Source organism: Meles meles, chromosome 2 (assembly GCF_922984935.1).
Source record: "Meles meles chromosome 2, mMelMel3.1 paternal haplotype, whole genome shotgun sequence".
Lineage (NCBI taxonomy): Eukaryota > Metazoa > Chordata > Mammalia > Carnivora > Mustelidae > Meles > Meles meles.
Window position 1 is genome coordinate 53,068,878 of NC_060067.1, and position 27,517 is coordinate 53,096,394.

The following is a 27,517-nucleotide window of genomic DNA, read 5'->3' on the forward strand; positions in this document are numbered from 1 at the left end:
CATTTTGGGTGCAGGGCAAATACATTGAATCAACAAACTGTTTTTCTTAATAAAATCATCTTAAATCTTTATTCTCTTGAAAATGAAAAATATAGAGGGGCACCTGGGTGGCTCAGTCTGTTCAGCATTCTGCTCTTGATTACGGCTCGGGTCATGGTCTTGGGGTCATGAGATCAACCACCACTTTGGGCTCCATGCTCACCATGAAGTCTGAGTTTCTCTCCTCTGTCCCCACCCCACCCCCACAATAAGTAAATAAATAAATAAATCTTTAAAAGAAAGAAAATGAAAAATATACGAATACTGGGTAAGATCACGTTCTTTAAATTAAGGTTGATCTGAAGTCAGCATACCTCTCTGCCTTGCATTGCCCTCATGGTCTCAGACAAGGTTTATAACCACTCTTGACCTCAGTTTTCTCACATATAAAATGGGGAGAATAATAGGAGCTACCTCATTGATTATTGTGATTATTTTGAGAAGTAAATTAAATATTTATTAAAGTTCTGCTTAGCCTAGTGACTGGAACAGAGAGCTCAACAACTATTAAGTACTACTTATACCATTAGTATCATGACTGTCTTTGTCCTTCACATCTTTCATACTTGTCACTAAACATAGTCATTCATTCAGTCTGACAAAGAACAAAAACTCAATCAAGTAAATAAGAAGGTCTAGTTAGTTTTATTAAGTGACTCATGAATCAAGCAGCATCCCATGCAGCACGTAGAGGGGAGCTCTGAGGAGTTGTACAAAATGGAAGGTTTTATAGAAAGGATGGTGGGGCAGGGAGTTAATAGCAAAAGAAAGGTTGGTTCCAGGCAAACTCAATTTCCTTAGGGGGAAGACCAAGGTATTAGTTATACAAAATAAGGCATCTTCCTCTGGGGGATGGCAAACGTTCATATGATAGAGTGCCTCATTGGTGCTTATCAGAAAATTCCTGACTCGATTCTATGTGGGTTTAATTTAAGCTCCAGCTTTGTTGTTTACTTGTTGGGTGACTTTGGATTAATGACCTGATCTTTCCAACACTCAGTTTCCTTGTCAGTGGGCTGGAGTGAATAAAAATACTCATTAAAAAGAAGAAGAAGAAGAAGAAGAAGAAGAAGAAGAAGAAAAGAAGGAGAAGGAGGAGGAGGAGGAGGGGGAGGAGAAGAAGAAGAAGAAGATGAAGAAGAAGAAGAAGAAGAAGTTGAAGAAGAAGAAGAAGAAGAAGAAGAAGAAGAAGAAGAAGAAGAAGAAGAAGAAGAAGAAGAAGAAGAAGAAAGAGAAAGAAAGAAAGAAAGAAAGAAAGAAAGAAAGAAAGAGAAAAGAAAATTCTGACTGATAGGTTATAACATTTCTGGGGGAGGTTGAAACTTCAATTAGTTGAGCCATTAGCCCGGTTCGATGATTTGGCCTAAGTGACACAATTTTGAGCATGTCATTTTCTTTTAACAAATCATCCATGAAAGAAAGGATCTTAAATGTGATCTGTGTACCAAGTGCTGTTCTAGTAATTGGGAACGGGAAGCACAGATTTGGCTAATAGGGATGTAGATACAAATGAACATGCAAATGCATCAGTTTAGCAAATTGCCCTGGTCTCACACTGTGCAAGAATGCTGGTGTACCCTCTAGGAACATATGGACAAGTGGTCAGTCCCATTTAGAAGATGGGAGTTTCAGAAAGGACTCACAAAGGTGATCTTTGAGCTGAATCTGAGTGACACTTTTAGCATTTGGCATTACTCATTCTTAGCAACTACTAACGATTGATACAACCTATTTTCACATTTTCAAGGAAAACTCATGTTGATCCCAGCTTCTCGATTCTGATCACATTTTATTCCTGTTTCTCCCACAATGCCTCTTTTACCCAAATGCACAGACTAGATCTTATTCTTACCACATTTCACCCCTACTCTGAATTCAATCAGTCCTAATGTATGTTGTACAACATCACACAATAATAATAAACTTTCATGCACTATTCCCCCAAAAACTTCATTTGTATAATTCATCTTTTCTTCAGTTTGGGAAAAGGGACCACTCTACCTTAGTACAGAGTGAATTTTCCTTGAATTTCTATCAGGTCCAGAGCAGTAGAAAGTATATAATGGAGGCTCAACAAATTCTCGTCTGTGGGTTTCTCAGCTGTATCTTTGATGGACTCTTTACATCAATATACTTGTCTCAACCTCATCCCTATCCTTTTCTCTTCCAATCTACTTCATATTCTCACAATTGAAGTATTCCCAAATAGGGGGAGGATTGAGCTCATGCTCAAGATTCTTCTGTTTCACCTACAGCATAAAATCTCCACGTTCTTTGAGTCTGATACAAAGATGGGATCGGACCACTGCCTTCTTTTCCTCCTTCTGCTATTTCCTGTTCCAGCACAAGAAAGTATTGAGGTTCCTTGAATAGCTCGTGCTTTTTCCAGCTGCTACACCTTTGCATATACTGTTCTCTCTCCCCAAATGCTCTTCTCTCCTCATACTCCTGGAAATGTCTTTTCAGTCTTCAACTCTTCGCTCATATTCTTGTTCTCTGAGAAGCAGGTCTTGGCTTCCTTAAGCAGCAATAGAAACTCTGGCTCTGAGGCCTTTCTGCCTCTTCCTCGTGAGCTCCTTTGCCCATTTTATGCTCCATTGTTATCAAACTTGTTATTTTTCAAGCACTTCATGCTGTTTCCTGCTTCATGTCTTTGCTTGCACTCTGAATGTCCCTCCTTCTAGAATACAAATCCCATCGGTCTTCACCTGATTAACTCCTTATCATTTAAGCTCAGCTCCAGAGCCATCTGTTCCAGAATCCTCCCTTGAACCACTGAGTTGGATTAAGTGTCCAACACTTAAAACAGAACTTGTTAAACTAAAGCACTTTATCTTAGCACTTCAAACTACATTAAACTCTTGGTTTCTATGTTTCTCTTTTGCTAAATTTCAAGCACCACATAGGCACAGCGCTTACTTCTATAACCTTAGATCCTTACGGAAGGGTTGGGTAGATAATGGATAGACAATTTACTCGGAGGTCTTGATAAACAACTTCTCTGAGTTTCCACAATAGTCTTTTTTTAAAAGTGTTTATTTTAATTCTAATTTGTTAACATACAGTATTATTATATTAGTTTCAGGTGTATAAAGTAGTAATTCAACACTTCCATACAGCACCCAGTGTTCGAGGTAATTGTGCTCCTTAATCCCCATCACCTATTTACCTCATGCCCCTGACCACCTCCTCTCTGGTAACCATCAGTTTGTTCTGTACAATTAAGAGTCTGTTTCTTGGCTTCTCTCTCTCTCTTTCCCTTTCCTCATTTGTTTTGTTTCTTAAATTCCACATATGAGTGAAATCATATGATACTTGTCTTTCTCTGACTGACTTATTTTGTTTAGCATTATACTCTAGCTTCATCCGCATCATTGCAAAAAATTTCATTCTTCTTTATGGCTGAATTATATGTGTATATGTATATATATATATATACACACACATATATATATATATATGTATATGTATACACACACACACAAATACACCCCACATCTTCTTTATCCATTCATCAATCAATACACACAGGCTGTTGTAAACATAGGGGTGCATGTATCCCTCAGAGTTAGGGTTTTTGTATTTTTTGGGTAAATACCAAGTAGTGAGATTACTAATCTTAGGGAAAGTTCTATTTTTAACCTTTATATTAAAGATTTTATTTATTTATTTGAGAGAGCATGAGAGGGGAGAAGGTCAGAGGGAGAAGCTGGAGCTGGAAGCCCAATGTGGGACTCGATCCCAGGACACCGGGACCATGACCTGAGCCAAAGTTAGTTGCTTAACAAACTGAACCACCCAGGTGCCCTATTTTTAACTTTTTGAGGAACTTCCATACTGTTCTCCACCGTAGCTGTACCAGTTTGCATTCCTATCAACCATGCATGAATGTTCCTTTTTCTTGACATCTTGACATTTTCAACAACACATTTTGTTTGTTGTGTTGTTGATTTTAGCCATTTTGACTGGTGGGAGGCAATCTCTCATTGTCATTTGGATTTGCATTTCCCTGAGGGTAAGTGATGATGAACATCATTTCATATGTCTGTTGGCCATCCACATGTCTTTTTGGAGAAATGTCTGTTTGTGTCTTATGCCCATTTTTAATTGGATTATTTATTTTCTGGGTGTTGAGTTTTATAAGTTCTTTATATATTTTGGATGCTAGCCTTTCATTGGGTATGTAATTTGCAAGTCTCTTCTCTCATTCCATAGGTTGCTTTTTAGTTTTATCAATTGTTTACTGTTCTTTGCAGAAGGTTTTTATTTTAATATAGTCCCAATAGTTTCTTTTTGCTTTTGGATCTCTTGCCTCAGGAGACTTATCTAGGAAAAAAGTGTTATGGATGAATATCAAAGAAGTTACTGCCTCTTTTCTCTTTTAGGATTTTTATGGTTTCAGGCCTCACATTTAGGTCTTTAATCCATTTTTGAATTTATTTTTTTGTATAGAGTAAGAGAGTGGTCTTTTTTTTCTTTTGTATGTTGCGGTCTAATTTTCCCAACACCAAGTGTTGGGAAAGTTAGAAGAGACTATCTTTCCCATTGGTTATTCTTTCCTGCTTTATTGAAGATTAATTGACCATATAGTTGTGGGTTTATTTCTGGGTTTTCTATTCTGTTCCATTGATCTACGTCTGTTTTTGTACCAGTAGTATACAGTCTTGATCATCATAGTTTTGTAATATAACTTGAAGTCCAGAATTGTGGTACCTCCAGGTTTATTCTTCTTCTTCTTCAAGATTGCTTTGACTATTCAGAGTCTTTTGTGGTTCCATACAAATTTTAGAATGTTTGCTCTAGTTCCACAACTGTCTTGAACTGATTTAATTTTTAATCATTTTGTTTTAGACAAGGTGTTTTAACCCTGACACTATTAATATTTGAGGATAAATAATGCTTCACTGTGGCTGCTGTCTGTCCTCTGCATTATAGGACAGTTGGCAGCATCCAGGCTTCTTCCTATTAAATGCTAGTAGTATCTTTTCCCAAGTTGTGACAACCAGAAATATCTCGAGGTATTCCCTAACATCCCAGGGGCAGGAAGGCAAGAAAAATCAGCTCCTCTTATCTTGAGAACCACTGGGTTGAGGCATGATCAAACAGTGTGTAAACTTTTTTATATATACATATATCCATAATTATAAAACTGAACTTAAGTCTAAAAACATCATAGATTGGAATTCACTGGAAAACAAAACTGAGTGTTGAAAAAGAGTATTTTTTTCATTATAAAAGTAATGAACAATCATTACAGAAATTGTATGAATACAGAAAAAGAAAGAAATATGAAAAAAATACCCCTAGACCCACTGAATCATAACACTGGTAATATATTCTATCTACTTTTACTTTTCTACACATAAATTTGTTCCCCTAACTTCAAAATAATACTTAAAAATTACAAAATTTTATGTAGCTTTAAATTTAACATTAGAACATAATTGAATTTTTAGAAATATAAAATATTTTTATATTAGTTCACAGATCTTTCATAAATATCTTAATGCCTACATTATAGTCTATAAATGTGTGTGTATAAATTACTTACCCTGATTTTAGGACATGTAAGGTATTTGCATTTTTTCTAGTATTTGAAAAATTCTTTAATAAAACCTTTGTGTATTAAGTTGCTTATATAGTTAGAATTATATTCTTAGGGTACCATGTTAAGAGAAGGATTAATGAGACAAAAGAATGAAGTGTTTCAAATCTCATGACATATAAGATCAAATTGCTTTATTAAGGAGTTGCACAAATTTACTTGCCCCACTATAACGTAAGTATTCCCAGTGGTTTATACGCGTGACACTATCACTATGTGCTGTTGGTTAGGGAACATTTTGAAGGTTGACCTGAAAGACCGTATTGGCCAGCTCAATGAAGAAACCTTCTTAGTGCTGAACTGTTAATGACTTTTTTTTTTTAATCTTACCTATTTATTTGAGAGAGAGAGGATGAGTGAGCAGGGGGTGGGGCAGAGGGAGAAGCATTGCTGCTGAACAGGGAGCCTGACGTGGAGCTCCATCCCAGAACCCTGGGATCAGGACCTGAGCTGAAGGCAGATGCTTAACAGACTGAGCCACCCAGGCACCCCACGGCTAATGACTTTTAAACTAACATTAGGAATCTTATTTTGTACAGACATGAAATTTTCATTGTAGCTTGAAAATGTTCTTCCTGCCCTGTTCTCTTGCCAATCAGGGTGACCTGTCTGTATGAAACAGTACCAAACTTTCCCAGTCATCAATGCCCATCACACCCACCAAGACTGATGCTTAGTAGGCTTTGGATAATTTATTGAAAGAGAACAAATGGCATAGTCTTACACTAGATGAAGCAATTCCTGCATTTGTATGGATTTAGGAGGAAAATTGACATGCATAAGATCATTGCAATAAAGACTCAAATATTTCTTTACCCTTACTAATATATGCATTTTACTTAGATGAAGTTAAATAGCAGGGAGGAAGAGTCATGTCTCTTGTTAGAGTCATGCTCATATTCATCACAAGTGATAACAAACATCTCAAGTAATAATAAACAACAAATAATGTTGTTTGTGTAACAAATTCTAAAACCAAAAATTAGTTATTTGGCTAAGAAGATATGAAAATCTATCCCCTCAAATTCCCTCATGTTATATAGGTCATAATAAAATAATTAGATACTCAAGTTCCCTTTGCGAATTAATGATAGAGCTTGCTTGTAGAGGCAGAACGATACTGAGGCTAAGAAACACTGAGTTTTGCAGATAGAAAGGCAGAGGTCAAATCAGATCTTCCCTTGAAACTTTCTGGCTGAGTCCTGTGCAAATCTCCAAACCTTTCTGAACCTCATTTCCTTGCCCACATTGGAGATCACCATCATACCAACCTCACAGATCTTCAAAATGGTCAAGTAACATTGAGACAGAATAGTTTGGAGACGGGGCACGAACCTTATGGTAATTCAAATTTTCTAATGATTACTTCAGTCTCCCCTCTTAAATAACTTTTGGTGGAAAGGATCCCAGACACTGAATAGAGCTGCCCAAAACACAAATTTATTTATACTGATCATGAATATTTTGTGTTACAACTTGTACTAGGTTGGGTTCTGCCACATATCAGATAGTTCATAGATATTTTTTTCTAACCACTTTTATAGATGAGGAAATTTGTCTAAAGAGGCTTAGTAACTTGTCTACTTTATGAGCAACCAAACAGTGAAATTAGAATCAACCACAAACTTCAGAAGCTGTAGCTCACGTTTTTCCATTCTGAGCTTTCTTATGAGGGCTAAATTTTGTTTGTTTGTTTATTTTTCTAAATCTCTAAGTTACATGAAGAAATATTCCAAGGTCTTTGGATTAGTATAATCAACATTGTATATTTTGGGGTCAAGTACTTTCTCAGACATCCATTTGAATAGAATTAAGTATGAATGACTTTACATGTCAGTAAACTTGTAGTTATTAATGACCTGGTCACAGAAACTCTCTAATAAATAAACAAGAAATATTGAAGACCTGGCAGAAATGAAGTAAATTGGTGATGTGATTTCAAATTTAAACAAATTACAGGGGGAAAATGGAGAATGATAAAATAATTAGAAGACTGAGGCACTTGAACAAATACCCAAATCCCACATCTGTCTTCACTGTATTCAGCAATTCCTAAATATCACTGGTGCATTGAAGAAGTTACCAGAGGCTTCTAAACATCACCTGAGTGAGAAAAGGGAATAACACCTTCCTATTGCTGCAAATATTCAAGGAGACGGAGAGAATTAACCAGATGCATTCCTCATGACAATAGGTGATTGTATAGCTTAAACTCTTTTTGAAAATGTACCTCGTTAAAAATTTGCGCAAAAGTTCCAGGTCCCTAATAAGATTTTAGACTAAAAATATCATGCTCCAAATAGTAAGCTGGCCTCAATACTGTTGTATATCTCTTCTATAATACATCAACAATGAAACTAACATGTAGCTTTGCATTTTTAGGTGTACTCAAGGGAAAATGCAGAATCAGCAAAGAAATTCTATAGTTGCAAATTCTCTGTGAAGTTTGAGTTGACCTGCCTAGCTAACACATTAAAAAACACACATTTTACAATAATTGGAACTATTTTTGCCAATGGCTGTCTAAGGTGAGTGGAGAAATTTTTTCCATGAGGACAAATCTCTTCACCCTACCACACTCCAGAGGGACCTGAATATGTCTATTCTTTAGGGGACAATTTAAACCTTGGAATAATTATTTTTAAGGAAAGTCTGTCAGCTCCTTTCAATGAATTTTCTCAAGCTGAGAATGGAGGGAAATATTTCACATGGGTAAGAATGGCTTGAAACTGTTTTCTGTGATAGCTACACCATGAGCTATCTCCTCTTACAGAACTTTTGCTCACTTTATTATAATGGTGTCTGTAGGGAGCATTTCTTGACAGTGCCACGCTCTTCGCTCATGGGCTTGGCTTATGCTTTGCACAGTAAGCCATAGACAGTCTGCTGATGTCTCAGAAGCATTATATATTATGAGATATCGAGAGTGCTGGTCTGAAGTCAACATCACATATAAGAAGGGACAAAGGATAAGAATTGACCAATTCTGGTTATCCTTTCCTTGACTTGCTTCTTCTTGTGCCTTATTCTAATATGGGTGAGTGCTGGTCATATTCACTCTCATCTCTGGCAGGAAACAGTAGAGGCAAGTTCCAAGTAGAGGGTTAAAAGTTAAGTTAATTACACTATTATTTCATTCTCTTTACCTTCTCTTGGTTAAACAGAACTTGGTCAAATAAAATTAAACAGAACTAAGTAGAATTAAAGTTTGTCTTAAAATTAAGTAAATAAATGAGAGATGTCTCCTTCCTCTCGACCCTATATGCTGCTAGAGAATATTTATGCATTATACCTCCTATTTAAGATAATCTTCCCCCAAATTTTCTAGCATAATGATAAATATGTCTTACTCTGTAGGTGAGAATTAGGATCCTTGATATTGGATTTGGCCCTGTCCCATCTCAGTACTAATTACTACTCCGTATTAGCTTTGTTTTTCCTTCAAAGACAGAGAAAAATGGGCTAATTTAAATAAGACAAAGATATTTATTTCCAGGCTATCAACCAAGCACTTAGTCAATATTCATAACATTACTGCCTGAGGAAAATAAATGTAGTGAGCATAAAACAGGCTTAACAAATGGCTGAGAATAATTTTGTGGCAGAATTTTAACCTTGAGTGGCTGGAAGAAGTCATCAGAAAATAAGATGAAAGCTAGAATGTTCAGTTAATTATCGCTAACAAATAAACAAATACAGTTTTATTGAGTCCCAGGCTGAGGTGCACTTTCTTTGTATGCTGCTAGACTGATAGCAGCATACAGATTATCATAAGCAGATATAGATTATCGTAAGAATGATGATACAAGAATAGTGAAATATTTGAATCACATATGTTAACTGTGGTTGAGGTATACTTTCTAGCTTCATGATAAAATCTAACTTTCACCCTCATCAACAGGTAATGTGACCAGAGGTAAACTATACATATGGTCAAACATACAAATTGAAGTAGGTTTGGATTCCTTACCATTATTTACCCAATGTGGGATCTTTGACAAGTTATTTCAGTTTTCTAAAATTCAAGCTTATTTTATGGAACTTTTATGCTAGGAGTATAACAAATTGGACGGTTGTTTAAAGGCAGTTTAAAGAGATTTTTATAGAGATTTTAAAAATCATACTTTTGCCCGTTCTTACCAAAAACCATAATTGGGAAGTTGCTAGGCACCCTTGTTTACCTTGAAGAAACAGAATAGTGCCTAGTCAGCTGTTTACCTGAGGGCAGAAATCAGCTTGAGCAACTGCTCAGGCACTCACACCATGTCCATGCCTGTCTAATTTTACCAATGTGTTCGCCTCCCCTGAAATTATCCACCTGCTTTCCTCAATCTATTTGAGAGGCTAGGCTGTCTTTAAAATCAAGTCTATTCCCTTTTTATTTCTTCAGCCTCCTCTTTCCTTATGACTTTTATTGCACAAAATCCACTCTCCTATTCTCTTTTTCCTTTTAGTTCCCAGTGTGTATTGTATCTTTCTCTTACAAAAAACTTCTTGAACACAAGAAGCAGGTACTATTCCTTCATTATCCATAGAACACATAGTACCTTTCCTAATATGTGTAGGATTTCCTTAATAAATCATTGCTATTTAATCTGAGAAAATACATACAGCAGTGTTACATGATTCCCTGAGTTTAAAAAAAAGCAAATTCTTGAATATTCAGTATACTAATTCACAAAAGAAGTAACAATTCATAATGACAAATTATTTTATTTGTATGAATCACTATGATATGTACTCCCATTTCATTTCTACTCCAGCTTTATAAGAAGAGAGGTAAATTCTTATTCTCATTTTACAGAAAAAAATAAACTGCAGATTGGAGAAATTAAATGACTTCCCAATGTTATTCTGTCAAAATATTCTAAATATTTATACATTGGTATAAGTCCAAATCAGATGGATAAGAGATGAGTTGAACAAACTTTGGAGATTTGGGTAAATGTCTTAAAGTTGAGATTGCAAGTTAGTTATAAATCATATTCTCATTACCTATAATTTTTTACCTATTTTTCAACATTCCAACATGTGATTTAGATAGTATTAATTTTTACTTTGAGTTCCTATTTTTTTCTTTTACTATTGAATGACTGAAATGATAAAAAAATAAAACTTTTTAGACTTGTTTTTAAATAAAATGGGATAAACTTGTCTTGTTGGTTTCAGTGTTTGGATCCATGATTAATGCCACCCTAATGTCTGCATGAATAGGACAAGAGCCCTTGTTCTGACTATTAGGGTTCTGAAGGGAGCCAGAGAAATAGCATCCCTTTTCCCCCTACCTTATTTTGAATGAATAAGAACTAACAAAGGTGTGAGAGAAAGAGGACAAAATATAGTCTGTTACTGATAGAAACCAGATGCAGGCTATAGCGCAGTGTGAGAGCCTCACAGACTTGTTGACTGGATTCAAAGTAGGTAGACTTGACCTCCGTTACAGGCGATGCTGCCTGGGATGTATGCGCCCCCAAGGGAGACTGAGGTTTGGAAGAACAGAAAGGAATCTTGCTCCTTGTGAGGAGTTGCTCTCAGAAAAACAAAATGGAGACATGAACAAAGCAGGAAAGCTATTTTCCCTGATTTTATCAATCAGATGAGTCATTCTTCCACAAGGAGGGAGGAAGTGAGGACCAACTGATGCTAGGATGGTTTAGGGAAGATATGTCATCATGGAAACCAAAGGATGGGAAAGAGGTCCTTTCCCCAACTGGTCTGTTGATAATCTCCAAATTGAAAGGACTAGCTTTATGAGTTAAAGTACAGGTTGTTAATTATAAAGCCACTTTTGATTTTAAAAAAAAAGTGTGGAAATATTTATGGGTTGTGTGTAGAGTGCATTAATATTTCCTTATATAGAAGTGGATCTTTTCATTTGATTTTATTGCATTCCAGAGCCAAATCTTTTCTGTCTGAAGACATCTGGATCTGAATCTCCCAGGTATTGATTCTCATTCAGATTCCCTGGTTCTATTTTCAAATTCTCATCTTGAGATTGGAGCCAACACTTCGCAGTTTTAAAAAGCACTCAAGTGGGGGCACCTGGGTGGCTCAGTGGGTTAAAGCCTCTGCCTTTGGCTCAGGTCATGATCCCAAGGTCCTGGGATGGAGCCCTGCATCGGGCTCTCTGCTCAGCAGGGAGCCTGCTTCCCCCTCTCTCTGTCTCTGCCTGCATCTCTGCCTACTTGGGATCTCTGTCAAATAAATAAATAAATAAATAAAATCTTTAAAAAAAAAGGCACTCAGGTGATTGCAAGACAATTTAAGTTTGTGAAACACTAATGGAAAGCTGAGTTATCTAAATCAATTTTCATTTAAAAAAAAAACTATATACTTCAAAGGTATACTTTTTGTTCATTTCCAGTAATAGTTCGAATTGTTGCCTCTGATGAGGTTTGGGATTCTTCCATTTTTCACTAGAGATCAGTGTATTCATTTCTCAGAACCATAAGCATCTTTCAAACTCTCAGAAATTGGGTCTTTATCCACGAAGAAGATTTCGTGTGATCTGTTACAGAGTACAGAGGCTTCACGAAATTGAATAGCTTTTTAGTTTACAATGTTTTGTTTTGATTTTTTGAGCAACCAGAGATTTCTTTAAAACATTTCCTTTGCTTATTAAATAGCCCCAAACATAAAAGTAATTTATTGCACATTTTGTGATCTGCTTTGGGAGTTATTATTGAAAAGCTAATAAACAGAAACTTAGTTTTTACTGAATTCATAAGTTCTGGTTTTTTTTTAATTTTTTAAAAAGATTTTATTTATTTATTTGACAGAGAGAGAATGAGAGAGGGAACACAAGCAGGGGGAGTGGGAGAGGGAGAGGCAGGCTTCTCACTGAGCTGGGAGCCCGATGCAAGGCTCGATCCCAGGACCCTGGGATCATGACCTGAACAGAAGGCAGATGCTCAGCAACTGAGCCACCCAGGCATCTCATATTCTGTTTATTGTTTCTTGGGTTCTTCTTTGTCTGAGGGATTTGTATCTAATTATAAGCAGAAAAGCAATGTAAAATATTTCTCATTAGTGACAATTTATTAAATAGGCAAATGTTTCAGAATGTTGATTATCCATGACATAAGTCACACCAAAGAAGAGCAGAATCTTTTTTCAAAAATACAAAAAAAGAAAAAAATTGATATTTGTACTTCTTTTGCATGGTCTTAATTTGTCCAGACTGCTGTGACAAATTACTATAGAATGGGGGGCTTAAATAACAAACATTTATTTCTCACAGTCCTGGAGGAGTCTGGAGGACCAAGATCAGGGTGCTAGCCTGGTCAGGACCTACCGAGAGACCTCTTCCAAATTGCAGACTGCCTGCTTCTCATTGTGTCCTTGCATGGTGGGAAAAAAGCTAACTAGCCTTCTGGTCTCTTCATAGAAGGGCACTAATCCCGTTTACGAAGGCTCCACCCTCGTGACCTAATTACTTTCCCAAGGTCCCACCTCCAAATACCATCATATTGGGATTAGGGTTTCATTATATGAGTTTGGGGAGGATGAAAACATTCAGTCTGTTACACAAAATCTCAAGTCCCCACAGGTTCCTCCTTGATTCTCCCATCTAAAACGGCATATCTACTACCCTTTCCTTCAGGACCATCTGACTTCCTTTTCTGCTTCATTTGTCCCCATAGTACATTATCACCTTCAAATCGACTTTATTTTCCTTAAGGTCTGCTTAGTTGTTTTGCTTCTGGGAGTTCACTGCTGGATTCTTAGCCCCTGAAATAGCGCTAGGATTTTGCAGATGTTCAGGATTAGTTGAATGAATTGAATACATTTTGGTCAGAGTCTCAGTGGTTTGTGGTCCCAGCTGGATGGGGCCTTCTCAGGATGAGAAAACTGTTTTGCATGGATGTCCGTTCCCTGCACATATGCTGGGGTCCCCATTCCTTGTGCATGTGGTGAAAGCTTTTCTGGGACATTCACTACCAGAGAGGTTCACAAGGAGGCAGAGTAGGAACGAACACCAAGTGTAAATGACCAGAACCCAAGAAAGGCCAGCTAATGGAGTTTTCAGTGACTGAGGACAAGCAAGATTCTTTATGGCTTCCCAGGCTGTACCTAAATTTGTCAAAGCATTACTGAAGAAAGTCATTTAATACAAACCTGGCCATTCATATCCACTGTTCCTTGCCTGAATTATTTTAGAACTCTGTAGGGCATAGGTATGTTTACAAGTAGTCTGATTTCTTATAAAATGTTTCAGGGAAATAACTGGAGGCTCATTGAAGCAACTCCAATGTGGGAGAAGGGGGCAATTGAGCTCAGTCCCTGAATACATACTTTCATCATATATGCTCCTTATTTAATCACAGCTATTTGGAGAACTGACAAGAAAACACCTTAGAAGTATGTATTTGTTAGGGAATTTCTTCTTTTTTATACACAATCACGGTATGTCATTATTGACCTCAAACAAGCTAGCGGTGATATTAAAAGAAAAAGAAATAATGCTAAACACTTCCCTGAGCCTGTGCTACTCAAAGAATTTGTATGCTATTATTTCATTGAATCCTTGCAATAACTGAGCAAGTAGATATTCCAATTTTCCTCATTTTGCACATCATATTAAGGATTATACCCAAGTTCACACAACTGTGGAACCAGGGTTTGAACGTAGGAAGTCTGGTTGCAGAGCCCTTTTTAAACAACTATATACCAACTCTATTAATGATATCGCTTTCTTCCTAAAGGGTGCAGAGTTGGGAGAGAAATATCATAAAACATGAGAAAAGTGGTGTGATAAAAATAAGACAAAGGTAGCCTGGGTGGCTCAGTCAGTTAAGTGTCTGACTCTTGGTTTCAGTTCAGGTCATGATCTCAGGATCCAGGGATTGAACCCTATCTCTCCTTCTCCCCCTCCCTCTAACCTTCCTCCCTCTCTCTTTCTCTCCCTCAAATAAATAAATAAATCTTAAAATAAAAATAATTATTAAAAAAAAGACAAAACATGAAAGTGTTTACTAGAGCTGGGGAAAGCATCAAAGAGATAGTATAGCAGGATTTGAGGAATGATAAGGATTTTCTTAGGTGGAGGACAGAAAGACTAGGGATTGAAGGAGGGAGAATTTCAATAATCAGCTTCCTTTATGAGTTAGTTTCTATTAGTTTCAGTTATTTCCATAATACTCTTTCTTGCAGATACAGTTTGAGCATTTTAGAACCAAACATCAACCTGTGTTTATTTGTAATTAAACATGTATTCACTGACTGAAGTCATAACAAGTTAAATGCTAAGTGCACATTATTATGGGATAGCCAATATAATAACAGAAGACTGTGAACACATTGTTAAAAATAGTTAATTAAAAGTATTGTCACTTTGGCTACCTGTTGTCAGAAATTGAGAGGTGGGCCATATTGGCTATTGGCATTATGACTAACCATTGGTAAGATATTGAGGAATGGCCTTAGTGCACATGAAAAGTACCTTATTTTACACCCTTCTTCCCTCTTCAGTGTTATCAGCTAAACTCCCTACAGTAGGCAGTAAATGAACCTTTTCCGCCTGGCCAGAGTAATCATACCGAGATCTATACACATTTAATGATTTCAGTGTGTTCCGTGATGGTGGATTTGAGATTTATTTGGCTTCCCTGCACTGTGCCCAATAATGTCAATCTTTTTATAGGCTAAGCATATCTAACACTTTCCTCCCCTATTAAAAGGGTGCCTGCAACTGCTGGTTTTCATGTTGGTGAAAATCAACATTCTTCTACAAGGCACAGTTTGTTGCCAGAGACATGAACAGGGTTGAGTACCCTGATGCATTTTGTTGACAACAGATACTTGTTAATTTAACTTAGATTATGTTAGAGCCATGCATGTCTCCCACATAGCTGAGATCTTTTGGAGCCATCCTATAATAAACCGCTAAGAAAGATGCTATTGCTTATCTCTGCAAAATAAGTAGCATTTGGGAAATGATTGATTGGTCCAAAGCCTTCCTTTTTCTCTCAATTCAGTTGAAAGTCATTCTAGGTATAATGATACATCTACTGAAATCTCTGTAAAGAGAAACCACATTTTGTCTGTTCTTCCTCACCAGTTTTTATTATACCATAAGAGAAAACCAAAGTCTGTACTTGTTCTCAACCCCAGAGGATCTGTAAATTTCCTGGCTTTCTCAACAATGGGAAGTTGTTAGAAGGGTTCTATTGCCCTTTGACTTTAGTAGAGGACTTCTTTTTCCATGCGTTCTCCAGTAAGCACCCTATTTTCCAGCTGAGAGAATGAGACCAGTGATGGATTTTGTAGATGTCACACTGGATTTGTGCTTTCCTGAAGAGGAATTTCACTAGCCATTAAGAACCTCACCTACCCCACCCCCTGGGCTGTAAAAGTGAATGACCTCAGCTTGGTGAATTTGTCATGGCTCCTTCTACTACACTTTCCCATGAATGCTTATTAGGAAAGGTTCCTAATGCAACTGGAGGCCTGGGTGATAGCCATTTATACTACGGAGTAACAGAATGTCCCCATGTGATCCTTACCTAGCCCAAGGATTTGACTCCAAATTTTCTCAGAAAATGGAGCTGACACACATTTTACAAGTATTTTCTTAGGAGGGTGACTGGTCAGACTTCTGTGCCCTTTCTTTCATCCCCTGCAGGCTGCACCCCTGAAGGGGTTTGAGTTCAGAAATCAGAGAACACCATGAGAATTGAGCATAGCCAGCAATACCTCCTAACATATATACAAACCAAATGATTACTTCTAGGTAATCCTCTATTTTCTCAGTTCAGTGATTAAATTAGAATTATCAATATTAATGTAGAAAGAAATGTGTATACTTACAATAACTATAATAGTACCCCAGAGGGTTTCCACATGCATTTCATTATTTGTCTGCTTAACTCTTTACATCAGGAGACACAGATCATAGTCTCATATCTCAAGGTCATTGGCACTAGAGTGCAAGAGTATAGACAACTTACTCCAGATCATGTGGTTGAGTAAAGAGGCTACTGGCCTGCAGCAGGACATGGGTTTTGAATCCAGACAAACCTAATTTCGAATTTTTCTCTCTCTCTTCTTTTCTTCTGTGCTTTTTAAAAATTGGAATGCTACTAATAAATATAAAGAATACATCAGACTTGCATGACTTAGGTGAGCTTTCATGTATAAAATGCTTTGTATAATGTAGATGCTATACAGATATTAGTATTTGTATTTTTCTGACTTCTGTTAAGTGCTTTATTTCACCATGTCATTCTGCTCAGTTCTAGCAAGAACTGTCCTCTCAAGCACCTTATACATTTGTAAGTGATAATTATTTTTTTTTTATAAAGGGTTATGTTTTACTTCTTGCTTTGACTGCCAGGAAGCTCACTATAAAATTCAAAACTCATATTGACTATTAGGAACATTATATTTTCTTATCCTGGTATTATTATTATTATTATTTTTACTCGCTCATATTTTTTTAAGTCTACTGTTTTATTCTTCTGCAGTGAATATACATTTTTGAGTACCAAATGAGGTTGGAAAAAATTAACAGAACACTATATAATAATAATGATAAACTCAGAGAAAATGTTAAAAGGGAGTACTCTGAATTTTACCATCTAACTCTTTGTGGAGGTAAAATTTTATTTGTTCTTAAGTATAATTTAATTAAAGAATAACAAACATTTATTGAATACCTATGTAAATATTTATTGAATACTTATGCAATGCAGGGCACACTGGGTTCACTAAGAATGGAAAGGTAGATTCTAATCAAAAGGTTTATGATCAAATTTATTATTTTATTATTTTTTATGATCAAATTTAGAAACTCATGCATAGGCATGAAGTTTCAGATGTTAGAAGTTGAACAAGTCTCAGGAATACACAGAGAGACATAACAAAAGGGCTAGCCATATAATAAATGAGCATTGCCAAGAAATAAAAATGTAAACTCCCAGCTTACTTTCATTCCTTTCAAACAATTAGCACCCAGATTTACACTATATTCTTCCCTTTTTCTCTCTGGTACAATTAGAAAAAATAAATGAGGCTATTACTGGAATTACAATAGAACTAAGTGACATCCCATAGATGTATGAATATATGTGCATAAGTTTTTCTTAAATGGACCTCAGTTTCCCTCTCTGTCAGATGAAATTAGGATCCCTAAAACTGTTTTAAATTGTAAGGTGCCTCTTCCAGAAGTAGCTCTCTGAAGTGATCAATTATATTTATTCCAAAATAAAAAGATTTCACTTTATGCAATAAAGTTACAAAGTATGTAATAAGTAGATTCTTTTAATATGTTGAATAATGAGTTATGTAAAGGGACACATTGGTAAATCCTTTTACCAAGTGTAAAAAATGCTAGAGACAGGAGCAGCCCAACATGAATCAGGATGATCCCCTCACGTTATAGGTGAGGAACTTGAAGCTCAAAAAGGAATTGAGAGAATTGCGCAAATCAGACTCTAAGTTTCAGAGCTAGTGGTTGAAAGCTTCCAGTAGTTGCCATGCTATCAGTGTCTGTTCACAGAAATCTAGTTTTCAGACAACCAGGCAGTAGAAACCTATTCTACTCACTTCTGGGCAGACTTCATATTAAGAACTGTTTAAGGGACAAAAGGTATATAGACTAGAGTTCAGGTACAAATAAGAGGAATGTTCTATCAGATTTAAGAAGAAAGGACTTTATTACCAGATATTAGGGGGTTTATAAACTAGTTGGAAAGGCTAGAGGAACTCACTCGATAAAGGGCTTCTAGCAATGTCTCCCAGCTCCCACTCACTCCACCTCTGCCATAATCAGTGAAGCTGATCACAGAAATGTGAGACCCCCATATCCAGAAGCTGAGATCACAGAACTATGCTGTTTCTGCCCCAGTCTTGCCGTTCTCCCCTCCATTCCAAAGTCAAATGGAACTAAAATATGGAATGCTAAATGCAAGGGAGTGTAGATAAGACAGGGCTTAACTTTCCAGTCTCTACAACAAAGGATGGCTTTTGAGAAGGAGGTTGAAATAGATGTTAGGTGAGAAAGAGTTGAGACCAGCTGCTGGAAATCTGAGAGTGATTAAAAAATAGAATTAGAGAACCTAAGCTACATCATGTGAGGAACAATATAAGACAAAGATGACAAATAGATTTCATTTTGCCAGCCAGTTCTAGCTAATTGGCTGCCAAGAAAAAAGAATTGAGAAAGATTTGAGAAATACATCTGGACCCAGCAGGATAAAGCCCTGTGACTGATTAGTGATGTCTGCCAGAAGTATGAGCATGAAGCGATCAGAGTCATATAAATGCCGTGTAGATCCCATAAGTCAATTTTGCTGCCTGACCAGCTTGGTTGCAGATTATTCCATGATGCCTTATATCACCGTGGGATGTTGCTGTTGCTGTTGTTTAATTAGATCTTGATTGGCTTCTTTGCAATTTCGTGATGACCATGACTCACTGAAGAAAGCAAATTGTCAGTTATTTGATTTCATCATCTCCTCAGCCTGCATCTTACTTGATACACAATAAATTAGTATTTATTGATTTGATTTTGAAATCTCAGTTATTCCATAAAAAAACATTAATTCATTATTTGCTTTGCGCAAAATAATATCATATGTCATGGTTTTATGTTTAGTGAGACCCAAGTTTTTAAGGGATCTCTCCAAGCCTCCTTTTAAAAAGAATGTTCTATTCATGTTTACAGAATCCTAAGAAATCAGTTGGAGCAACTTAGATGGCATCCTCGTTTATGGACCATGGCCTCATGGCCTCATTTATGGGCCATGATTTGGAGCCCATCCAGTTTTTTATGTTCTTGTCGTAACTTTTTATCTTGAGCTCCTCTGTGTATTTGAGCTGATAATTGTTCATAAAGATAGTTTTGATCTGAGAATGTGCAGACATACATCACCTAGAATGGATGTGCATAGAACGTTGAAATGGGGGTGTGCATTTATTATTTCTGCAAAAAGATTTTCTTAAATCCTGCACAGAAAAGCTGCCTATTTCTTGGGGGGAAAAAAAAAACACGCAGGGAAATAATCTGTGTGCCTCCAGTTGTTAACTCACAAGGACTGCTCTCAGTAGGGCAAAAACAGAATTGTGTTTCTAGGAGAAAAAGAAAAAAATTAACTGACCCATTTTTTGTGATTGATAAAGACTCTCATTTGATAACTTCCTGAAGAAGACCACATTTAGGGGAACATTGGTAAGGTTAGAATGAATATTTGTGGCTACGTAATACAAAGATTTCAACAACATCATCCATTCATTCAGTAAATTACAGTGTACTTATTATTACCTGCAGTGTGTTTATTATTCTTCAAACACCATGCTAGGTCCCATGCTCAAGGTGCATGTGGTCATTAGAGTTCTAACAGAAAAATACTATGAAAAGGTGGGCATGTAATAAATGAACTCTGCACCCAGTCATTATGAGGCTCCTTGAGGAGAGATACAAAAGCTCCTGAGCCATATGACAGAAGAAAAGGTAACACATGCTTCCCTGGCTGAAAAGAAAAACCACTGAGTCAAACAGAGATTCAAATCCACACCTCACCATGTAACAACTGTAACTTTAGCAAGTCATACATGTTCAGGTTCCTCAACCATAGGGACTGTTAGAGTATTTAATCAATAATTAATTTTTTGATCTAGTCTAAAATCATTATGACAAATCAGTAATTCAAAAGCTTAGAAGTTAAGTAAGGAGAAAAGTTATATTTTCTATTATAAATCCCTTCTAAATAAGAAAATAATCTCTTAATATTTCTGAACTTCATATGGTTTTGTAGAGCTTTTGAACTTAGAATTTTTGATTTAACAAAATTTACTTCTTGCCAAGGTCTTTATTACTAGGTAATACAATTCTGCAGTTTTGAGCCTGATAACCAGGGAAGAATAGATGTAATAATAACTTCAGGGCTTCCTATTGTGACCCATTGAAGTCTTAAGTAACAACATTGCTGTCACTGGATAAAGAGTTTTGAGATGATAATGAAAATGTAGTTCTAAATCTGAATAATAAAATTAAATGCCCTTTGCTCCTTGAATAGTTGAATCCATGAGAATGCGGACCTATTATCCCTCCTATTTGCCTGATGGGCTTCGGGGAGGGAAGCAACCACAGAAGTTCTGAGAAAAAAAAAACAAAAATACTTGAGATAGATACGGCTGAAATATTTCATAATCCTAATCTCTTCTATTGTGAAGTTTGTAATAGATAAATCATGAAAGCAGAAGTTACAGTCACCTGGGTGGCTCAGTGGGTTAGGCCGCTGCCTTCAGCTCGGGTCATGATCTCAGGGTCCTGGGATCGAGTCCCGCGTCGGGCTCTCTGCTCAGCAGGGAGCCTGCTTCCCTCTCTCTCTCTCTGCCTGCCTCTCTGCCTACTTGTGATCTCTCTCTGTCAAATAAATAAATAAAATCTTAAAAAAAAAAAAAAGAAATGTATTTGCAAAGCAGCCAGATTATTCATGAATAATTGTTCATTGTTACCTATTTATAAAGTCCCGGCTCATACCGGACACCCTGTCAGCTATAGGGATATAATAGGTAGCAAAGTGTATGTGTTAATTATTGTTGTTGGAGGAGGGTTGAGTTTGCTTTTTAAGCACTTTATTGTGTTTATTTTTTTAAAGAAGGAAAGCAAATGCTTTTTGACTGCTCCATTTCCAAATCCGTTATGTTCTCTTTAACTACTTCAGTAGGCCCAGGTTTTTCTCTGTCCATTTCCTGCCTTTCTTCCATCAGAAAAGTAAGTAACTTTTTTTTTTTTTTGAGAGACTGTTATATTTTAGGAACCATTCTAGGTGCCACTGGTACAAGAAGAAAACAAGACAAGATCCCTGTTCTTGTGGAACTTATATTCTAAGGGAATCAGGATTAAGATCATACCAGATAAAGCTCCAATGCCTTATCTTAGCATTCAGGGACCCCAGGAACTCAGCCTTCCATCTAAGCTCCAGTGCATAGACTCCCTCTAGGCCCTTGGACTCACTTTGTGTCTTTTTTCCACCTCTACCTCTGGACACCACCTTTCACTCACTCTCCACCCATGTATCTCTCAGGGCAGTGGTGAAAGGTCTTATCCAAAGATATAGCCACTAAGCCCTGATGTTGGTATTGAATCCATGTATGATGGGTCTAAAGCCTGAGCGTACAGTAGGCATATAGTAGGGGCTCAAAAGCTATTTTTTGGTGGACCATGGTCTCACATTAATTTTCCCTTCCTTTGAAACCATCCCAGGCCAGAGCATATTTCTTCTAGTTAACCTGAACAGCAAATCATAGAGTTTGCTTTCAAACGCTCTAAGACCAGGTCCCAAAGTAACCCTATTCAATGGAGAACCAGTGTGAGGGACAGGTGGGGCTTGAGGGATCTTTGGGAGCTGAGGGGACTCCAGGGACTTTGGGATTGTCATAGACTCCAGGGTTTCTGGCGTTGCTGAGAATTCTGTAGACTGTGATAATTCCATGGACAGTGGGGATTCCAGGTAGGCATGTAGTCTTCACAGGTGTCATCAGTTCCAGTTTATTTTGCTTTTACTGGAAGTTTAGGGTAAGGGATGCAATATTTGGTTCTCTGAAGATGGGCTGATTGTGGATTTTCCTGGCTCTTTAGGCTTCAGAGGAATCTTGGCTTCTTGGCTTGGTCTGACTGTAGGGTTGTTTTCTGCTTTGACTGCTGCAAGTTCCTTTGTCAGCTTCATTCTGACAGATTTCATTATGAGTGGGGAGAAGCAGAGGAACATCAATGCAGTTGCAACAGCTCCATAGACAATGCCCTGGATCAGCCCATTAATGAAAGTCTTGCTAGATGAAGGACTCTTTCTTGGTATCAGTAGGATGCTCAAAGCATGGGTTCCATTTTGGTTCTTCCCCTTACAGAGAAGCTTCGTGCTCATTTTTGGCTTCTCCACCAAGCTGATGGTACTGTTGGCCCAGGGGGCAATTATGGTGGAAGTCACCTGGAGGTTGCCATCTTTGTTGTTCTCATCCACAAGAGAACCTTCCATCCACCACTACACAGACGGTGTGGGGATCCCATGGAAGGAACAGCTGCACTGCGAGTCCTCTCCGCAGAACAAGAGGAATAGAGCAGCCTGGTGGGTGCCAGCTGTGGCAAGGGTTCTGCCATCTGCAGCAGCAGTGGTCCTCAGGAAGTGGAGGGGCTAAGGCCTTCACCGCAGCTGGCCCTCAAGTGATGCAAGCCCAACATTCAATGAATAGAATATATGGCTGGTCCGATCTCAGTAACAGTGAAACTTTACTACCTTCAAGCAGAAGTAGGTGATGCCTAATGAAAATAGGTGTGTGCAGGTGTAGGTTGGGAAAGATGGAGCAAGAGACTGGAGTTTAGTCTTCTCTTAGGCAGGAAACTCCATGACCAGAAGCTGCCAGTTCTCATTTGAGACTTAAAACGAAAAAAACTATATCATAACTTAATCATTTCCAGATGATCCAAAGTTTTCTCCTCAGTATTAATTTAATATTAACTCTCATCACATTTGCAGAGATCTTGGAATATTTCATTGAACCCTTCTTCCAAATTCATTCAGATAGCCAACATTTCCCAGATCGATTATGAATTAGTCAGTTCAGGCAGCTATAACAAATACCACAGTCTGGGTGACTTAAATAACAGACATGTATTTCCTCATAGTTCTGAGGGTGAAGGACCAAGATCAAGGTGTCTGCACCATCTTGGTATGGTGCGAATTCTCTCCGTGGTTTGTGCATGGCTACCTTCTCCTGTATCCTCTGTGGGAGCCAGGAGGAAGAAAGAGGGCTCACTGGTGTCTCTTCTTTCACAGGAATCCTATCAGATCAGGGCCCTAACCTCATCTAATTACTTCTTTTTGAGACCCCTGTCTCCAAATACAGTCACACCGTGGATTAGAGAGCTTCAATAATGAGTTTGGGGGACATAAGTCACATTCAGTCCATGAGTCACAGATCCCCGTATCACCCACAAAAGAGTGTGAGTTTTTGAAAAGGAGGACAGAAAGGAAGCAAAAACAAGAGAATGTAGTACCAAAGCTGCGTGCCCTGCATTCATGCAAGTGTCTCATTAAGCATCACATTGGTTTGGGGGAGTCAAGTCGGTTTTTTAAAAGTCCTGGAGCAAAAGGCTAGGCTATGATTGCATTAATAACTGCAGAATTTGATTCCGAGATTATAATCTCATTGGCTTCGACATCACATGCCTCTCCAACTGCTGAGAAAAACGGAGTCTGTGAACCTACAAAGGGAGAAAAGGCCCTAATGGCATCACGCTCGCCTGTACAGAACACTGATTACATCAGTTTGGAGTTAAATTGCCACCAAAAATCTAGTTAGATCTCTCCTCAGTGACTTGGGGATGTTGATTGCAGAATGGCTGTGAGTGGAATGTTTTCCACTATCAAAGAACAGCACTGGAGATTAAAAGGGATTGCAGGTTTATTCGTTCCAGCCAGGACATACAGGCAGAATGAAATATCCACAGCAGAGCGATCAAATCAACCTTTTGGCAAGTTTTTTTGCTTTCTACTCAACCGTATAACTAAAAACGTCAAGAGAAAACGCAAAAGGTAAGAAGGCCAAAGGCCTGAGGTAATAGGAAGTCACGCTAGCTAATGGCTGTAGATCTTCCAGGTAAAAAAAAGAAGAAGACATTTCTCTGGATATCTCCTTCCCTTACAGAGAATGAATCAGCCTTTCCATTGGTGACAGATAAAATCTGTCTCATCCAATTAGTGAAACACATGGGTGGAGAGCAAAATGAATGACCCCATGGCCAGCTAAAGGATGATAGCCTAACCACTTCTATCAAAGAGAGTCTGTTTGAATAACATATAAGGGTACTAGAAGTATTTTTAAACCAGTACAGGGATACTTTTCATTCAGGACTCTCAAGGCACTACAAAAATGTGACTGGTTGCTTTGTATTTACAAAGGATTTTATCCAGTGACCCAAATCTCAGCCTCTCCCTGTCTTCCAAGTAACCGGAATTATCCTACTTTATTTGGGAGGGCAATGAGGAATAATAGGGAAAAAGGCCAAGTTTATAGGAAGACATGTGCTTAAAACATTGCCACCTACCAACTGTGTGACCCATGGAGAATTATTCTCCCCTCTGGTCTTCAATTCTTACTCTGCTGAGGGGTTGTGGGAATTTAATGAGATGATGTAGTTAAAGGGCTTCACACACTGCCCTGGAGTCTATTCTGTAGGGCCCATAGTTCCTTCCTGTCAGAAAAAGGATAGCAGACAAATTGACACCAGTGTGTTAATACTTTATACATTACCATTCTCAAGAATATTTACTATTATTACAAAAAAAAAAAAAAAAAGATGACGACGACGACTGAGGTGAAAGCAATGTGAATCATCTCCAATAGTTGAATTTCAAACAATAATGATATTAAGAAGAAGATCAAAAGGTTTCCCTTATTCCACTCAAATAATATGCACTCTCTTCTAGGGGAACTCCCAGGCCTGTGTCCCAAAGAGCCTCATCTTGACCCGTGTGTTTAGGCAAAGCAGCACAAGGCAGAAAGTCTGTTTCTTACGGAATGTAATGCCTTCCCTTGGGTAGCCATCATGTTGCAAGAGTGGAGTGAAGTTTCTCCCTCTAGCCTGGGGGTTAGGGGCTGGGATGGGTGGGTGCCATGCCCCAGCTTTGGTATAGGAGAGCCCCCTGAGAGGAGAGCAGCAGAGAGGACAGCTGAGCACTGGACCCTGCCAAGTCCAGCCCGTTATTTGACTCAGGGAACCACGGGCTTAATTAATTGAAAAATAAAGGTTATTGTCAAGGCAAACTAGAATTGAAGGATCTTGGTCAATACTTATTGAGTTTTGCTTTCCTGGACTTTTTAGCATTCCAATATTGCATTGTATCACACTCTCTTTCACTTATGACCTGTATCTGAGGTAAGTTCAAATTTAACCAGTAACTTAGCCATATTGCAGTAAACAAGGTCCATTTCTGGAGCAAGAAAGTGAATTGTCTGTTGCTTTTGGAATTCTGTTGTTGCCCCAGAAAAAAAGAGTTTCTTTCTTTTTCTTCATTTTTATGTTTATCCTTCTTTAACACGTATTTACATGACACTCGCTGTCCTGCCTCACCTCATTCTCTTCTCACAACAACCCTGGAAAAGGGAGAAGTCAAGGGTTTGTTATCGCCTTTTCTCAAATATGTAAACTGAGGCTCAGAGAGATTGCAAAGGGTGACTCTATTGAACTGAAGCCAGGGTCCAAGTTTACTGAGAGCACTTTGCACAAGGCTGCGTCTCTTAGGATCAACTCCAGGGGGCTGTAGGTAGGGATTGACCAGGAGCTAATCAGATTATGGGATGTTGGCTATGTATCTGACATGCCCTCAGTGTTCTACACACTAGCCTTTATCAACATCATTGGTCGATTATTGCTGGTGTGATTATTTCTCTCCATCCCAGGGGGAACCAGAATAAAGTGAAGAAACACTAAAGCCTTTTGAGGTTTGTTTATATTGATGCTGTTTTTATCATCAGTGATAATCATTTCTTACAGTCCTGTGAAGAGCAGGAGTCTAGGTACTGGGAGGATGAAATGGTAAAAGATTAGCTCAAGTCCTCAAGGTACCATTCTCCAGTGGGGGGATGTGCTGCAGGGGTGACAAGGAAGTCTTAGCACCCAGGAGTACCGCTTAGAATAGCATGAGTGAGAAATCTTCGGCAAGAGTTGATAACAGAGGACAGGGACTTTGAACTGATCCCAAGAGACTGAGGGCAGCAGAGGGATGTGGAGAAGATGCTGCATATCCCTGAGGGGAGCATGGAGAGGAGGATGTGAGTGGTTCTCAGCATCATGGTGGAGAAGGTGAAGTACAAGCAAGCCCAGCTCTCTGGACTTTTCTCCAGCACAGCTGGATAGAATCCTGCTTGTACATGTCAAATTCTGCAGTACAACAAACCAAAGTTTCTCTTGGTAACAGGGCGCCATGGAGTGCTTTGGAGTAGGTATCTGGCACTACCTCACAGAGAGGAATTGAACTTAATAAGAAGGTTAGACGAATGTTCATGCCCACAGAGACACAGTCACTGACCTACAATATGCATTACATAAACACCTGAAAGGAAGAGGGAATGAACGTTAGAAAGAAGAGTGAGGGAAGCTGGAACAATTCCCTTTAAGTCAGTTAGCCTGTGTTTCTGTGCTGAGATTCTAAGATTGTCATTTCTACTCTCAGGTAGATCACTAGCTGGACTGACAGCTGTATTCCATGTACTCAGACCGATACCCGCACTCCGACCATGACCCCCATGGCCCTGTGTGAACTAATTTAGGTCAGCCTTTCCTACCTCACCTCCTCCCTCCTTTGCCCACTACCTTCTCTCTGTACTTTGGAACTCCCAAGTTCATTCTCTTCGTGGATCATTGGCAGTGACTGGGAAGCTCTCTCCTTATGTGTGCACATAGCTTCTGGTCCTTAAGGTTGGAGTTGAATTTTCATGTCAGAAGAGACACCTGCACCATCCAATCATAAGCAGAAACCTCCAGTCACTATGGGCATCCAAGCACGTTTTATGACCCCAAGGTGCCTGGTCATTTGTTTCCTTTTCCATGTGTTTCCCTATCACCACCACTGGCCCATAAGACATTTAAGGAGAAGATACCTTCTGGCCTTGTTCATAGGACCCAAAATCCCTAGAACAGTGTCTTCCAAGTAGAAATTGCTCAGGAAATTTTTGTTTAATGTACAGATGGATACTATCAATAGGACCCTCCTCCCCACTTTTATCCTCTTCCTCGTCTATCAATTTTTTTGTTTAATTTTTCTGTCTTTCTCTAAACCACACTTGATTCGAATATTGCTCAGGAATTCTCTTTTTAAAAAGAGCCTGCCCATCTTCCTTTGTCATTTTTCCTCCTGACCTCATGCCCCC

At 38.2% G+C, this 27,517-nt stretch overlaps 1 protein-coding gene and 1 pseudogene across 6 annotated transcripts in view; one reads left to right on the forward strand and one right to left on the reverse strand.

The window, feature by feature from the left end:
- The window catches only part of KCNIP4 (potassium voltage-gated channel interacting protein 4), a 1,210,542-nt gene that overhangs the window by 948,607 nt on the left and 234,418 nt on the right, over positions 1 to 27,517 (forward strand). The gene's annotated exons all lie outside the window — the stretch shown is intronic.
- LOC123937569 lies at positions 22,162 to 22,745 on the reverse strand (annotated as a pseudogene).